Raw genomic sequence first — 17,134 nt, 5'->3', positions numbered from 1 at the left:
GGGACTGAGCACTTTGTATTGTGTTTACAGATGTCTGAAACAGGATTCTAATCTACTTGAGAATTTTTACACCATATGAATAATGCCTCCAGAGGCTTTAAAAGAGAAAAATATGCACACTTCGACTAAAGATTTATGGGTTTCCATGCAAAACAATCCAGTGGGGAGATCTTAAAAATTAAATTTGTATTCTAGGCATCACAATATGAAGTATTTGAAGCATTGAAGAATTTTTAACTGTGAGGAAAGTACACTGTGTATGAGTGTTCAGAACAGGTGGGGGAACTTACCTTTCTGTTCTGTTTTTTTTTTCTTTGAACTGAAGAATATGTAGCAATAATGAGATTTGCTTGGCTCACATAGGAGTAGTAACAAAGCAAAGCACCAGCCTTCATCTGAGCTAAAGAGCTCTGAATATGTAATGTTACAGTCACTTCCGCACATTGACTACAAGCTACCAAGTATGTTTGTAAACAACTAAAAGACCCAGCTAATCTTGAGCAATGCACAAATGAGCCATCTTTGAGAATGCCTGACGTCTGCTAATAACTTTCTGAAATTGCTTTCCAGCTCTAATTGAAACCATAAATCCTCATCATACTCAAAGCCTAACCACTCTATACCATTAGCTCCCTTTGGTTCTTAATCTTCTTCAGGGCCACTTCCTTGCTGTGTCTTTCTTTCCCCCAGAAACAGCTTCATTTATTATTGCAGTTCAAACGCCTTGAAAATACTCCTGTTGGAGAGCTGTATAGCATCTCCAAGCACGACCAGGTGAAAGCAGCTTCATAATAAGATGCACTCATTCCCCTTGGGACAAGGTTGAAAAAAAAATACCAGTGCAATATACTTTCCCTTATTTCATCTTAGATGTCTATAGATAACATGGATCGAAAGAATATTTAAATTCTGTTTTGTTAGGATAGGCTTCTTCTATTATGTAGTGAAGCAGGTAGGAGGTTGTGGTTGCCTCTAGATAATTTGCCAGACAAGAAAAATGGCCTCACAGACCATCTGACAGCTTTATTCTTGTGGCTTTGGCAGGAAAAAATAGGCAAAAAAGATTGCAGAGGCAATCTGAGTAGAATACAACACAAAAGTTCAGAAAAATATTAACTGGTTGTAAAATGAGGAGGAGGACATAGTAAAAGATCTGGCTTTTCAGTTACATAAAATCACTTATTACATTTTATAGCCGAATTATGCTCCCTTTCTGTGCTATATCTTTGGATCTGTTGCCTGGGAGAGATGGTAAAGGATGTTTCCACTGGGCACAAAATGCTTGCATGGATGAAGTAACTAGAAATCCTTTTATGGCTGAACCATGCTTCTGGTGACAATAAAGACCACTTGCAAATTTGGTCTGATTTATAATATGTCCTGCGCCTTTACAGATTCCTTCTGGTCCTGTTTATTCACCTGAAAAGCCACTCTTGGGCCTTCTAATAGATACATGTAATAAATGAGAAATTAATTCTCTGACACTGACCGCTTAAAGCCTTCAAGAGGTTGAGATCATCAAGAAGTTCTTTGAAACCAGGAAAAATAGGCTTACTAGAGCATTGTATTAGATAATGGCTCACATGATTCATTTTTTTGTCTTCATAACCAGTTGTCTGGTTTTACTTGTCTCAAACTTCGGTGAAACCTATAGAGGCACAGTTTCTTTTACCTTTATATCCTTAGATACAGTGCTACTTCTTTTTAGAACAACTCTTACCATAATTTCTACCTGTTTGGAACTTAATGTTTTTCAGGATCATGCCAAGTTTTTCCAGGCTTGCTTTTGAGAACCAGTCTCTCCAATCACATTTCACAGCTCTAGCTTATATTGACTGTCCTGACATCTAGCTGCTTCTCATCTCAATTTATTCTCTAGATATGAACTTTTTGAGGGTAAAAAATGTGTTGTAATGGCTCAAAATGGTAGTTTTTATTATTATTGTAAGGATCAATAATTTGCACAGGACTCCCCTGAGCAAAATGATTAATATCCCCAGATGTCCTCTCCTGTAAGATGAGATTCATTAACTACTGTTGCATAAAAAAGCACCGTAAGAACAGCCCACATTTACAATATCACTGTGTTAGTAAACTAGTAATCTAAGTGCTGGATCTTCTAAAAGGCTGGAGTCAAGATGTGAGTCTTCATCTCTTGGAATCCTGGTGTCTTGAGACTTGAGGGTCTCTTTCAGAGATTGGTCTGGAGAGAGTCTACTTTTAAACTCACTCAGCTTTATTAGCAAGATCCATTTCCTTCTGATTGTAGGACTTAGAATAGCTTGCTTCTCTTCAGCAAATAATAGACAAAAAGAGTTCAACAATGTGAAGACTTACAATTTGATCATGTATACCTCATCTCTTTCACCATGTAATGCTGGTTAGAAGTGAGTTAAAAGTTCCACGTATGCTTGCTAGAAGGTTATCACCAAGGCTCAAATGCCAGAAATGAGTACCATGAAGTCCGACCATCACCAGGGAGATGGTAATATAGAAAGAATATCATAAGTCAGTTTAAGCATGAAGAAAGAATACCATAGGTGGTTGTAAATGTGAAGGAAGAATCTTTTGGGGGGGGTAAGCATGAAGCACATTAACACTTGTAAAGTATTTTGAACACTTTCTGTCAATTTCAAGATGCCCGATATAGTTTTTCATGTTTTTAGGAGAAAGTGGGTTGGAGTGAATTAATGAATGAGACTGTGCTCAGAATTCTTATCTTTTGATGCTTCCCAAGAAAGCTTTATGCAGAGCTGATTTATCCAGTGATTTTATATCTACAGCTGGGAGCCCTGCTGTGGGTGTGTTGACATTCAACTGTAGGTGGGTATTACTTCTCTTAGTCATGTGTAACTAATTTAAAAAAGAAAAACACTGTATTTGCAGCAAGTGTCTATAATTGTCATTCTTGCTAATTGAGAGAGTGACTTGTTTGCCATCTTCCCTTGCAACTCTAAGAAAGGGAGTCAGGAAGTAAGGGGTAGGCTTAATTAAGTCGGCCACCTCCTGTGGGAGGCGCTTGATATCAGTTAGTTTTAGAAAGTTGCTTCTACAAGAAATATTTAGACAGGCATAGAGATAGGATCAACTCAAAAATATTTTATCCACAGCTCTCTGGTTCACAAAGAATACCATACATGGTTTTTCTCATTAAACCCTATATCTCTTCTGTGCACTTTGTGCTGGATACAGGACAATATGGAAAGAATATAGACAAAAAGCATGCTTATAAAACTTTTAAAGTATGAGGAAGAAAGAGGAAGAGACAATACACATGTGTCTCCTGTTCTTGAATCTGGCTTCAAGGGCTAATTGTTACGAAACTATAGCAGAAATTATTTTCTTAACCAGTTAATTCCTAATCTCAAGCCTTAAGCACTTACAATTTCAATTTCCAGTCTCTTGGAAGGCCTGTTCTTGAACCAAGGGAGCAGCCCCACCATATGTAGATGAAGTGATCACCAAACAACTTACCAGCCGTGCGAGAGGACCGTCTTCCAGTGCACTCCCACTCCAGTGGAGCCCATTACATGGAATGCAGGTTAGCCATCCCCTTTGAGTTCCACCCGAATCATAGAGTCATGTGCAAAATAGGCTGGTTGTCTTTTTTTTTTTTTTTTTTTTTGCCAATCCTGGGCCATGAACTCAGGGCCTGAGCACTATCCTTGGACTTTCTCAAGTCTAGAGCTCTACCACTTGAGCATCAGCACCACTTCTGGCTTTTTTTCTATGTATGTGGTACCAAGGAATTGAACCCGGGTCCTCGTGCATGCTAGGAAAGCACACTACCAGTAGGCTAAACTCCAGGCCCGGGTGGTTGTCATTTTAAATCACACTCTCTATCAACACAGTAATAAATGAATGACATGATGGTCTTACAGTCTGGTAGATGACTGAATAATTAAAGACTAAAACTAGTAGCTGTTTATTGATCAGAGCATACAGATATTGGCAGAACAGGAACATGGTTCTAGAAGGCCCAGTGACAAGGCAACCTAACCTAGAGAAGGCAGGCAGGAAGGGATTCTTTGGGATAAGAATAGTGGGGCCATGATTGTAATGTTGGAAGGTTGGTATGCATAGACAGAAGAGGAGAGGCATGATACAAAACACTGCAATGAAAACAGATGTTAGAAATTGGATAGGGAATGGGGGAAAACAAGATGAGGGGTGGGGGAGGGGGAAGGGAAATGGGGACCATGACATGTGAAAGGGTATCAATGTGTGGAAATTAAGGCACCATTTATCTGGCAAATATCATGTAACCCTTCTATTAATTACAATAAAAATATATTTAAAAAAAAGAAAACAATGTTAGATTGAGACCATAACTGACTTCTTACAGTACCGTAAGGTCTTATTGGGAGCATAAAGTGAGGCTTTGGGGCTCTCAGGAACATGCAGGATGAGTAAGAGAGAAAAGTGAAGGGGTAAAGTTTGGTGGGGAATTTGGCTTGCTGTGCTTTTCTTATCTACAGATAAAACCCAGAAGAGAAACTTCATGATAGGGGGAGAAGAGGTTCTTAATTACTTCCTGGCTATACCTAGGTCCAAAACCATTCTCTGCACAGTTCCTACCTCCCTTTCCAAATAGCATTTCTCAGCTGACCTAATTCTGTAGCGATGTCTGCAGGATTTTTAATAGTTTCAGAGAGGCTAGTATTTCACAGACTGTTCTCTATTTTTACATTTTCACAGTGAAGAAATTATTCCTTATAGCTATGCATACTTGCTGACATGTCAGCCCATTTGCTATCTGCCTCTGCGTAGATCAGAGACATTAAGTGCTGGCTTTTAGGTACATTTCTTTCATATGTATCTGGAGACAGGCTTCTCTTTTGTCCAATTCTTGTCTCCTATTCTTCTGGCATCCTATCCTTCTGCCCATCCCTTGGCTTCACACTTTCCTTCTGTTCTGCAATTCCAGCACACTCCATTCAGCCCAGTCCTCAGTATAGGCTTCATTGTAGCAACAAGCATGTTGTTTTGAACTCTGTGTGGTACCGAAACTAGGCATTGAGTAGTTAACCAAGGAAGTATATATTAAAATAGCTGGGTCTTTTTAAATATGTCAGTGTCTTGTCCTGTTCCCATTCTGGATGTTAATGGTAGCTAAAAATTGGAATGGGGAATTACAAATAATCCAAGGGAAGAAGCTAGATTGATCTATGTGGTAACTAATTAAACACAGAGAGAGTAGTATGGACTCACATTACTTCAGCATAGATGTGGGTAGTTGTATGGAGAAATATCTATAGATATGTAGAGATATCTGTAGATACATATATATGTATATATCTATATGTTTATGTATATTTCCTTACTCAGCTGAGCAACCTAAAAGCAAGGCTACCCCAGTAACAGTGATCACACCTCATGCCCAGACAGTTTTAGTTTCGAAAGCCATTCTCCATACTAAAGAGAAGATTCCAAGAATCCTTGGAGAAAGGATTGACTTTAAAATCAGAACAGAAAACATGTAAAATGAACATGAGCATCATGTGTTGCCAGAGAGTAAGGAAGGACCCAAACCCCAAACCAAACAAGATCCCTTGATGAAAGTTGTCAAAGAAACACTAAAAATATTCCCACGAGCTAAAGCTAAGAAACTGTGATCAGGAGTTAAAGATAAATAAATAAAATATTGTTTTATATTCAAAAGTACAAACTATCTATGGATCCTCATGGCATGCAGGATGATTTCATAGACAAATAAATGGAGAGGAAACCCCCATACAGACTTTTGAATATCTTATGTGAAGATTTTGCTTTTGAGGAGATGAGTACAACTCCTTAACCCTGAAGTGTGGATTATGCATGGTGACTTATTTCTGAGTGTATTTACAATAGAGGCACAGGGAAAACAGCAACCTAACCTCACTTTGGAGGCTGACAAGTAGCCAGCGAGATGAGCAAGTTAACAATCATAGTGATAAGACAAGCAGATAGCCTGTGACCTTGAGATAAATGGCACTTTACCTCTGTGATCATCTTCTCAAAAATTGTAAAATCATAACCATGAGGGAGATGTCAGACATATCCCAATTGAGGAGCATTCTGCAAAGTAACTCCCCAAGGTTATCAAGCACAAGACAAGCGGGAGATACTGTTGTAACCTAGAAAACACTCAGGAGACAAGATAATGTAATGTTATGTCCCTAGATTAGATCATGGAGCAAGGAAAGGACATCAGGTAAATGAATGAAGCTATAGAATGTAATTCATAGTAAGATAGTATGATTAATATAAATGTTAATAGAAGAAACTTAGTAGGGTACATATGGGAAAGCCCAATACAATCTGTTGCATTTTTTATGTAAATCTAAAAGCATTCTAAGATTTAAAAAAACTCTGATTAGAAACATGTTGGTTTCATAAATATTTTGGTCACCCCCATATTGTTAGCCTTCTGGCCAAAGAGTAAGACAATAAATTCTTTGAAGTCAAAGGAGGCTCTTTAATTTTATATTATTCTAGAATGTACTCTGAGGAACCACACAAAGTATCTAGGCAACCAGTAGTTGTTAATTTTTTTTGCAGTGGTCTGAAAATGTGTACTTTTAAAGTAATATACATTTGTTTTCTAAAATTGGAATGGCTTCACTTAAGGAAATAAAAAAGTGTATTAAAAGCACTCACAATTTTACGGTGTCCAAAAAGATCACTGTTAATGTTTTGATAATCTTCTAGATATTTTTTTCTGTGCCATTACAAAATTGGAATCATGCATTACCTAGTGTTTTGAAATCTATTTTTTGCTAGTGTTCTATTATGAACTTTTTACCATTCCATAAATAAAGTTTTTGAAGCACAAAATGAGAGTCTTAATGGCGGAATGTTTAACTGCTAAGTTTCTTCAAGAAAAGACAGGATAAAGAAGAAAACCAGGTGGGGGAGATGCTGGGAGCAGGGCTTGGTGATGTAGTAAAAGTTGGGTGGGGAAGGTAACATTTTCCCTGGCTCCCATAAATCCAGTTTTCTGCAGACCATACATCCTAAGAAGTTATTTGAGTGGGTCTCCTTTTCCACTGAAAATGAGCAGGAAGGCTGTTCAACAGAAAGTCCAATGCTGTGCTGAGTACCATGCTATTTTTTTCTAAATATTAGATGAATGATTCCTAGACTTGAAGGTTAGTTGGCAGAGGCTGAATAGCTCTGGTGTGTCTTTTAGAGATCCAAGCATTTCAGTTCAAAGCTACTTTCTGGCCCATATGTAAAATACTAGAGTGTTGCCAAGAAAGAATTCATTAGGAAATGATGTTTTCCCCAGCTATAATCAAGGTGGACTAGACCACAGAGGAACCATCAGGATACAGGAAGTGACCACATGGTCTACACTCTCCGTCAATTTCTACCAAAAAAGAAAAAGAAAATCAATTGCAATAGAGCCCAGTTCTTTGTCCACCAAACACATTGACCTTGCATAGTCTAAGGAATCTTGCCTCAATATTTAGTTAGAAAAAAAAAAACAGCCTTATTTCTTCTTTACCGACTAGCTGGATAGGAAAACTGTCTGGTCCCAGATTCTGTGATATATAGTTCCCTCTCAGAAATATGGAAGCAAAATTCAGGAGAACATGATCAGATTGGTGCTATAAGTGGATACTTATTTTTGTCATAAAAAGCGCATTTATGTGGGGATTGAGAGAGGCAGTCACGAAAGTGTGGGACCAGCGTGGGCTTGGGGGTTTGAATAATATGTGGGTGATTGCTGACTTTTCAAAACTTTTCTCTGGGATGGATTACAGATAGAGGAACTGAATATGTAGGAATTAAATAATTCCAAGTCAACAACTGATTCAGTATGTTGAGCAAAACATCCATGAGTTGATAAGCCTTTGAGAAAGATGCTGTAGAAATAATAATGTAGAATATTTCTGAATATTTAAGAAATGTCTATGGGTACAGAATAATAGCTTTCTATAATAATAGAATTTCAAGATTATGGTTTTCATTTTGTTTTGCCATAGAATTTCAGGATAATATGACTCCATTATAAATTCCATCTCAAGACAGTCACTAGAGAAATATTTAAAAGCCCTTCTTAATTGTTGTTCTTAATATACGAGTTATTTCTCTTCTCTTTTTTCCCTTATGATTAATCTCATATTGTTACTGTATCTGACTTTGTTACCTGGAATATTGTATATGCTTATTTGTTTATTTGAAATAAGAAAGGGAAGGGAGGAAAACAAGATGATTGGGAGAGGGTAGAAGTGGGAAATGTGTACAAAAACATTAGAAGAGGTATCAATGTGCAAGAAGTAACGCACATACTACCTGACGAATGTAACTGTAACCGCTCTAAGCATTATACCGACAATTAAAAAAATAGTTATGCTCCTACCAAGTGTGGTGGCTCCAACCTATAATCCTAGCTACTCAGGAGACTGAGATCTGAGGATCACAGTTCACTAAAATCTGTGAGATTCTTATCTCCAAATAACTACTAGAAAACTGGAAGTAGCGCTGTGGCACCAGCTGAAGAGCTCAGGGACAGTACCCAGTCCCAGCGTTCAAGTCCCATGATCAACAACAACAACAAAAAGTTATGCTCCCTCAGAGAGATTATAGCTCTCTGGAATGTGAAGAGAAATCAGGTTTGTTTACCAACTTGCTACGCAGTGACAGAAAATTATCTAACTGAAGGCAATTGCATATCACTGTGGTAAGTGCTGGTGGTGTGCAATATGGAAGTCTAGGACCAGATCCTTGCCCCATCATTTCCTAGCTAGAGGCCATCAGTTAGTCACAGGTGCTTTCTGAGATACAATTTTCTCCTCTCTGAACTAGAAGACTCTAATAATTAATACCAGCCTTTCAATCTCTGTGTTGACCTAAGAATGCAAAGAGAAATATGTGAAAGCTAATATAGCTGTCATAATCACCGTAAGTGTGGACACAGACCCAAGACTGGCATTGTGGTGTGGTTTTAGTTATGATAGAAGAAGTTTTAAGAACTGGGAAATGTGGCATTCAATCTTGCATTGCTCTTTACTAACTTTATTTTTACAAAAGTCTGGTTTACTGTCACTAGAAGAAAAACTTTTGTCTTATAAGCATTCCCAAATTAAGATGCCAGCAACTGTTCTCGAAGGCTAAGGATTTCCAACTTGATTGGGCCAGGAATTGTTTTGAAGTATTTTGTTGTCACATGCAGTGAATTCTGTGGTGGAAAAGTAAGTCTTGCAGAGCAAATATTCTAGGCACCCTAAAAGTTGGAGAGGGGAAATCCTTGTAACTACCTCTCCGTGAATAACTATAAAGGCCTCACCAAGAAAGCAGCATTTCCTGTGCCACACCCTGCAACCTTAATGAAAACAGACTGTGGATTCTCAAAACCAGAGCTCCACTGACATGGGTCTAGGTATCTTCTACCATGGATTTTCTCTTGATTTATGTTCTGCTTTATCTCTCTGACTGTTTCTTGAACCCAAGACCAGTGTGTGACCCATTCATATGTAGTAAAAGGATCTGAAGTTAGAAAAACAGCATTAAATCTTTCCCCCAAAATTCTTGAACTTTAAAGTTCATGACATCGGGCACACAGCTACTAATTTCCTCTGAGTATTATTTTCTGCTTCTAGTTATGAGAATTACTATAGTCTTCAACAAGATAGCTTTGCTTAAATTTATACAATATTATGGTCTCCATTTTGCAGATAGAATCCTTATCTGATTTACACAGGCCTAAGGTAGAATACCCTGGATCTCAGAGTACCCTTGGAAACCCATGGGTTGTTCTCTACTCTGTTCCTTTAGACTCTTGCCCTGGGTGACATTCTCTAGCCTCAAGGCTTTTAAATGCCATCTACATACTAATGATTTCCAGTTTGATGTTTCAGCCAAGATCATCTCTTATTCTTCAGACTCAACTGCTCACTCAGCATCTGAATATAGTCAGGCAGCTGAGCCTTTCCCAAGCAAGTTCCAGATACTTTTCCCTTAAACATACTCTTCTGTTATTCTTTTCTCACTAAGTGTGAGCTGTCTACTTTCAGTTAGTCAAAGCCAAGGCTCTGGAGGCTTCCTTGAATCATTTCTTAGTTTGATCTTTCACATCCATGAAGAGGTTCTGCCAGATCTCCCTCCAGGCCTCACTCTGCTGGACATATCTTCTAAATCCTACCTCATGCCACCATCATCTCTCCTCTAGATTTTTTAGGGGATTCCTCTGTCTCTCTGTATCTGCTCTAGCCCCTGGCAGTCTTTTCTTAACAGGACAGTTGAGTAATTGGAACATTATCAAATAATGTGTCCCCTTTACTTGACACTTCTCATAGATCCCATTCTCTGAGTAAAAGCTATTAATTCTCTGGACTCATTTCTGGATTCATCTCCCATTATGCTCACCCGTCTTGGCTCTTCTCCAGTCTTCTTATGGCATAGCTAGTTCTCCAACACACCATACACAGAACTTAGTGCATGTGATTGCTCTGCCTAGAATTCTCAGCTCCCAGAAATCCTCCTGGACCAATCCTTACTTCCTCCTATCAAATCTGCAACACCTTTCAGCAAGATCCTTGCCTGTTCACCCTCTAAAACACTAGCACTTCATCTCACCCCATATCTTCCTCCTTAGCAAATCATTGCCTAAAATGACAAGTGTCACTGGTCTACTTTCTGTTGTTCTGTCTGGAAGGAGAACCCTACTAGGTTACACATATCTGCTGTATTTCCAGTCCTGTTGTCAAGGCATACTGGAGTGCCTGGCACTGAGTAGGTGCATAATAAACATTTTTTGAGTTAGTGAGTTAACTAATACAACCTTGAAGAGATTAAGAAATTGCCCTCACTTCACACAGGAAGTATTATTTTTCAGTCTGAGGCCTCAAACTCCCTGAGACAGAGAAAAGTTGGATTGAGGCATTCTGACTTTGAGCTATGCAATTCTAGAAGCCCCTGAAGTGCTAAGCAGTTCTTGCCAGAAAGTGTTTTTTAGAACTCTCAGTGAGGGTGCCCCAACGAGTAAAACGTGTGCACCGTAACAAGCTGACACTGCTAACTTTTAGAGTTGTGTGAATAACCCAAATTCATAGCCCTTGACACAGCCTGTCAGCCTCCGCTGCCTTCCCAGCTAAATTTGTATGATCTTAGCATAATTAGCCCAGTTTTTGTCATTCCACAACTGCTAAGTATGCGGTGGCTGTGGCATGTTACGGTTCCTCTCAGAAGCAGATGACATATCATGAAATATTTATTGAAAAAAAACAAGTGCAGGCTTTCTTAATTATTACCACTGACTGCTTTCTTCCATTGAAGTCCAGGAGAGGCAAGCCTATGCAAGGCAGAGTGCAAAGCAGCTCATGATGACGATTCCCTTTTGATCTTTAATTTTCCTCTTTTACACGTGGGTACATTTTATGGCTTCTTTGAAAGATTCCACTCAGCCTCACTGGCTGCTTGTTTATTTTCCCTAGTCTGCAAAGTCTTTTAGCATTTGTATTTCGTGGCTGTTTTGATGAATAAATATTTTCCCAGTTGCTATAGCTTAATAAAACTATTATTGTTCATTAACTCTCTTGGCTAAAATTAGCTGGAAAATATGCATTGGGATTGTTCCCTGTTTTGCGTATTAATATTAAAGATAATTTCTTTCTCTGCACACCCCAAAGTATATCTCAGGGAGTGGGGAGAGTCTTAGCACAAGTTAACGACTTCAGGTCATTGCTATGGAGGGCCTGCTTAGCACAGTTACTAGTTAATTCTTGGATGGGCAAGTCAATTTCAAAGTGAAATGTACTTCAGCTTTATGCAGGTCCCCTGAAGCTCATAGAAGGGAAACAGAGTAATTAAATAGGGTTGTCCTCGCTCTCCTCACCTTAGTTCCTACCTCCTTCTGTCTTTTATATATGCTTCATAATCTTGTCCCACAGCTCCTTTCTCTGTGGATGTGAAGAACTTGTTTAATGATTTGTACCTGTAACAATATCCAGGCCATCACAATTCTACAAAATGGCCCCAGAGGACTCATGGAAAGCTTGTTTTATATGTCAGTCATCAGATTATTAACTAGGCAACCACACTGTAACAGGGGTACAACAATGTGCACAATTCTCTTTACTATCCTAAACCTGTCTCTTTTTTGGAGAAATCAAGGAAAGTAAATCCCTCCCTCCCTTCCTTCCTTTCTTCCTTCCTTTTCTCTCTCCCATCCTCCCTACATTTCCCTCCTTCTCTACCCACACTATTGTTTTAGATAGATTGTCCTCTTACTATGTAACTCAGGCTGGCCTCAAACTCATGATCCTCCTGCCCTAGCCTCACAAGGTTTGGATTACAGGTATGTGCCAATATACCTGATATATAGGACCTTTTTTCACTAAAATTTCAAAGTAACTATTTATTCTTATACTTTCATAGCAAAGGAAGTATAAGCAAATGGAAAAGCTGAGAAATTATGAGGCTCAGATACCAAATTCAAGTAGCAACTATGAGCAATTACAGATAATATTTAATACATACAGGATGATGTGCATAACAGCATGGGATATAAAACATAGCAACAAAATAAATACTGAGAATTCACTATCAACTCAAGATTAAAAGCAGACAAATTATGGCATAGACATGGCCAAGAACCACACCACCCAGCCAGTCTCCCAGTGGCATTAGAAATACTGATTATAAACATGAATTTCTTTTTAAATATATTTTTATTATAATCAATAGAAGGGTTACATGATATTTGCCAGATAGACGGTGCATTGATTCACATACATTGATACCCTTTCACATGTCTTGGTCCCCATTTCCCTCCCCCCCACCCCCACCCCTCATCTTGATAAACCTAAATTTCTAAGTGGGTTGAACCCCCGTTCCTGAGGAACATGCACATTGCTAAGAAGTACATAAGAGATACCTGAAAAGTTCAGTAAGAAAGACCTGAGAAGAAGCAGGCCAACATAACATGGGCCAAGGCTAGAAGGGCTCTTTTAAGGCATCCTCAAAGCAATCTCTTAGTATCTCTGCCTGTGACTGATTGCATACCTTGGCCAGCCATGCTTGGGGGGCAGGAGGTGAAGGTAGAGCTCAACGAGTAAGAACTGGGCAGCTCTTCACTGTGATTCAAGGGCAGTATGTCCTTCACCCTGTGCCTAGGAGATACTATGATACAGCTTTATGACAGGCATGGCATGTGTGTAGATAAAGTGAAAACTTCATATATCCTTGGAAGCCAAATCCTAAAGAAAGTGCCTGCCATGAGCATCTCTGTATGAATACTGGGAATTTAGTCGATGAAACCCTAGATTCAACTTACAATGGACTATGAACAACTGAATCACATTTCCAACTTACTGAACTTTCATAGATTCCAGCATTCCTATCCATCTATTTCTTCAAAGTGGTTAATATTAAATGTTCTTTCTTTGTGGTGATAGAAGTTGATACTTCTAGGCTTGATTTAAAACTAAATCATGTGATAATTATTGTCTCATTGTGTCAAGACACCATTTCTGTATTTACTTTTATAGTAACACCCATGGCCTAAGGGAAATCAGAGGGATTTTTTATTCCTTGCAGAAAGGGTAAAATTTACTCAGAATCATCTTTCAAAATGGATCTTCCTCCACATAATTCTTTGCTATATTTAGGTTAAAGATGGAAATGAGAATCTCAGAAAGTGAACTGTTAGCTCCACTTGTCTCATAGTCCCTTTCCTGTTGATGAAACATCCTGGGCAATACTGAGTGGAGACCTGAGCCAAAGAAAGGGAAGAATGATCCTCAAGGGAAGGAAGGAAAATAGAGTAAGCACAGCTGCAGAGCATCTTGGAGCCTTCCTGCTGAGCTCATGGCTTATCTGGGCAGCCATACATTTTCCCACAGCCTATCCAATCCTCTAGACAGCATGGCTCAGCCCTTCTTTGGTGATTCTTACATTGCCTGTTGCTTTCCAGCACAGCTTATGTGCCCTAAAGAAGTATCAGTAACCTCACTGACTTAGGGGCACCCAGGATTCTTTCAGAATCGGTGTCCAGAAGAAGTTCCCATTTGAGCACAGCTGGGAGATGAATGTCTTCCATCATAGAAGGAACGTCAGTATGGGTGTTTGATAATGTTAAGTTCATTAGGGCTCTAATGAAAAATATTAAAAACTTTACCCCCAGAATTAAGAGTTATCCACAGAATTAAGAATTGGCTAGAGTAACCAGATCAATTGAGGCAATCTCTTAGACAGAAATTATTTTTAAAGAATATGGCTTTGGTCCAAGTGCTACATACTTTTCGGAGGCACTGAGGAATTCAAACCCTGATTTCATCTTTAAATCTTATGGAAACATTTTCTTCCAAAACCCCTTTAATATTAATTTAGATTGAATTCATGTATACTAGGACAAATTTAAGATTAGTTGTAAAAAGCTGGTTTATTTACTTATTGCTGCTATAATTCAGCCCAAAATTTAGTGACTTAGAATAATCATGTTAATAAATTACCACCCCTATTAACTATTGCTTAGAACCTATGGGAGGAATCAGATATGCCGTTCTCTTCCAAGTCTCCTGTGCAGTTGCAGGCCTGTGATAACAGGAATTATGGCTATCTGAGGCTTGACTGCATTAGAAAGATCCAATGACACATTCACATGCTTGGCAATGCATTGCTAGCTCTCCGTTGGAGACCTTTTCTTACATCCATGGTGCGGCTTGAGTACTCTAAGTACTTGGGGGCTGATTTCTCTAAAGTCATCAAGAGAAAGGTTGAAATCACAATGTCTTTCTACTGAAAAATAAATTTTAGGGCAGTTGACAAAGTCAGCAAAGAGGACACAGTCCCTGCTTCCTGGTGGAGAAATGCCATTGTCATACTGGAAGAATGACATGTGGCATGAACTAGCCATTACTATATCCATTTCTGGAAAATACAATCTGATGTAAGGGCAGGTAGAAATCCAAGTTGTTTACTCTGTTAGGAATGGGTCTCCTAGATTTCTGAACATGCAAAGCTTTACCACAATGCCTGTACACACAGAAAATGACTCCTTCAAATAGAAACTAGGACGGCAACTGAAAACTCTGAGTGGGACTTAGGTGTGACTCTGGAGAATTCTCAAGTGTGAAGAAAGGTAAAATATGGACATTTCTAATCAGATGATGTTTAACTCTTCACTTCCCACCTTCATTCAACCAGAGGTCTTAAGATAGCTTTTGAGCTAAGAACTTTTAACTATATAAGGTAGGTTCTTTGGACTTTTAAGGGAGTAGATTTAGGAGAATAGACTGGGGAGGGAGGGGTAAATGGAAAGAACTGAAAAAAAGAAAGGAAAAGGTAACAGATTTAGACTATAATTGTGTAGTTACACAGTTAACCCGACTGAAAAGGAAGAAGAAATGAAATAAATACTTGGGTCTGGGACGGAGGAAAAGTTGTCACAGAGGCAGCTATCTACAGGGACAGTGAGGACTAGGTATTCCTATACTTGGACTCTATACTTGATTTGTACTATAGATAAAGTGAGGCAAAACATAGGATTTCTTCTAAGTTTATTGTGCCTACTGAACTGTGCTTTTGGAATGGTATTTATTCAAAGATAGAACTGCTGGAGTATTGAGGTTGAAGAATGTAGAAACAAAAGATCTAGCTAAAAATGTGATCTTTGAGGTCATGTGGGCTCACACTAGCAGTGGAGTTAGGGACAAATGACCCACACTTGTATTCCCAGTCAAATGAGGCCATGCATTTCTACATTTTCTCTTCTGAGACCTGATCAGCCTCATCATATGATCTCCTATAGTTTGGCACTCAGGCAAAAATCAGAGTTTTGAAAAATAGAGTTCCCCAAACAGAATAAGAATTACTGCTTAAAATAGAGCTTCTCCAGCAAATCCGGGACAAAAGGACTTTGTGTGCAAGACAATTCAAGGTTTTGCCCTTGCTGGGAAAATTGGGGCATGCTCCCTGGCTTCCAGGCTTCTGTTTGGAACAGCTCTCACATCCAGAAGGAAAATAAAAGTTGTGAAAGAATCAAGTAACTGTGCTGAAACCATCATTCTTTAAAAAAAACCCAAGCTCAGGTTGGATTTTAAGTCTTGTTCAGAGCTATTTAAAGTAGAGAGAGAATCTGAAATGTTATACCATCTTTCCATAGTTTTATTCTAGAAACTTCAGAGCCTCTTCTTTTTTATTTAAGGCTTGGCAAGTTGAAATTTTCTCTCCCTGCTATGAAAAAGGAAGAGTATCAATGTGAAACCATTTGAAAATTTTTAAGCTTCTATTTATTTTGTTCTATTGTTTTCCCTAACCTGTTAGAGTTATCGTTGAATCTAGAGTATTAGGTTGCTGCAAACATTAATAACAGTAGTAGGAAACAAAACAAAACAAAAATATACAATGACCTGCCGCCCTCCTTGTCCTCACATTAGCTATTGTTCCTTCTTTTTCTTCTCTTCCTCTTTCTCTAGGCACATCTACATGATCATACCACAAACAACCTAGTCTTTTTCTTCATTGTTTCTTTGTCTTGTTTTTATGGATGAGGAAACTAGGTTTAAAGTGATGAAGACACTTTGTCCAATTCTACAAGTAAAGGACTTGACCACTCCTAGTGTTCAGGTTGTCTGATTTGCTTTGTGTTCCTCTGATGGATGTAATATATGAACAAAGCAGCTGGAGAACACAGTAGTTCATAGAGGAAAGGAAAAGTCGATTCAAAGGAATTTTTCCAAATAGGAAGAATCAAGTAAAAAATGAATGTTTCTTATAGTAGGCCTTACTGCATGCAAATCTTATGGGTATGCATCCTTTACAAGCCAGAGCTTTCAAGTCAGAACTTCAGGGGCCATGGCTTAACATTTTCCATTTTAACAAAATCTCCCTTGGTCCAGTGGATAAGCCTTTGTGATTCTGCAGCTCTTTACTTCCTTAGATCTTGAATAGTATTTTTAAAATGAAATGATTTAATTTTCACCACAACTCATGGGATGTATTGTATTCATGAGCTAACAAGGTCAGCTTCTAGACTGTGCTGCATCTGCTCTTGTCTTGCCTTCCCATCATCTGGCTGTTTGAAGACCTTTGAATTTGGCAAAAGACATTGCTCTCTGATATCTAAGGGGGAAAAAAACAATAAAACATATGCCAGAGTCAGGCAACCTTACTGAGGTTAGATAAACTCATTTTACAGCACAACAAA

Source organism: Megascapheus bottae, chromosome 2, assembly GCF_031878675.1.
Source record: "Megascapheus bottae isolate mThoBot1 chromosome 2, mThoBot2.hap1, whole genome shotgun sequence".
NCBI lineage: Eukaryota > Metazoa > Chordata > Mammalia > Rodentia > Geomyidae > Megascapheus > Megascapheus bottae.
The sequence above is the reverse complement of the archived record's forward strand: the minus strand, read 5'-3'. Positions refer to the sequence as shown.